This window comes from Meles meles, chromosome 7 (genome assembly GCF_922984935.1).
Source record: "Meles meles chromosome 7, mMelMel3.1 paternal haplotype, whole genome shotgun sequence".
In the NCBI taxonomy this organism is placed as follows: domain Eukaryota; kingdom Metazoa; phylum Chordata; class Mammalia; order Carnivora; family Mustelidae; genus Meles; species Meles meles.
Window position 1 is genome coordinate 93523919 of NC_060072.1, and position 1383 is coordinate 93525301.

A 1383-nucleotide genomic window follows, 5' to 3' on the forward strand; every position below is an offset into this window, starting at 1 on the left:
TTTCAGCTCAGGTCATGATGTCAGAGTCATGAGATCCAGACTGGTCATGGGTTCTGTGCTCAGTGGAGAGTCTCCTGGAGATTCTCTGTCCCTCTTTCTCTCCTTTTCCCCCGCGCTCTCTCTCTCTCTCTAAAATAAGTAAACAAAATCTTAAAAAAATAAAATAAAATGACACAAATGAAATGCATGATTAATTTTCAAAAAAGTATGCTTTCTTAATATGTTGACTATTGGTATTGCAAACAATAACTTTACAAAAAATGTCTTCATGTTACATAAAGTTAAAGTCAGAACGTGTTCAATGGAGAGAGTTTCTAAGCTCAGATAAACTAAAGAGATCCAAATAATTAAATATTAAAGATCAATACTAAACTAGAAGACTCAAGATATTTTTATTTATTGTTCTTTTTATGTTTTTATGTTACTTATTCCAACAGGCAGTATTATTTACTCAAAGTAGAAAATATCTTACTAAACACATCTCTGAAGGCTTGTTTAACTTGCTGGTTTCTCAGAGTATAAATAAATGGATTCAACATAGGGGCAACTGAAGTATTGAGCACCGCTACTCCTTTGCTTGAAGTGACTCTTTCATTTGCAGATGGCTTTATGTACATGAATATGCAACTACCATAAGTGATGGATACAACAATCATGTGAGAAGAGCAGGTCGAAAAGGCTTTTTTCTTTTGCTGAACCAAAGGGAATTTTAGAATTGTCTTGATGATGTTAAGAGTAAGAAAAGATTACTAATAACAATGTGACAATGAGGATCATCATGGCCAAGAAAAAGGCAATCTGTTCTAGTAAATGTGTGTCTGAGCAAGAAAGTTGCAGGACAGGAGAAATGTCACAAATGAAATGATCAATGATACTGGAATCACAGAAATCCAGGTTAAGAGCAAAAATCAGTGGAGGGAAAATGACCAGGAATCCAGTTGCCCAAGAACTGAGTACAATCTGATGACAAATTCTGTTGCTCATGATGGATGCATAATGCAAAGGTTTGCAGATGGCAACATAACGATCATAGGACATAGCTGCCAGAAGGAAAAATTCTGTAACCCCCAAGAATACGTAAAAAAACACCTGAGATATACAGCCATTATAGGAAATGGCCTTTTCTCTGGTTACAATGGTGATTAGGAACCTGGGGATGCAAACACTTGTGAAAGAAATTTCCAGGAAAGAGAAATTATGGAGAAAAAAATACATTGGGGTCTTGAGATGAGAATCCAGTAGAGTAAGGGCAATGATGGTTAAGTTTCCTATTATACCCAGCATGTAATTCAGAAATAGAAATATGAAAATTACAATCTGTAACAGAGAATGATCTGTCAGTCCCAGAAGGATAAACTCTATCTGTTTTGTATGGTTCTTCAT

General features: G+C 35.4%; 1 pseudogene; it reads right to left on the reverse strand.

Moving 5' to 3' along the window:
* Positions 1-443: 443 nt before the first annotated feature.
* On the reverse strand, positions 444-1383 carry LOC123947048 (annotated as a pseudogene).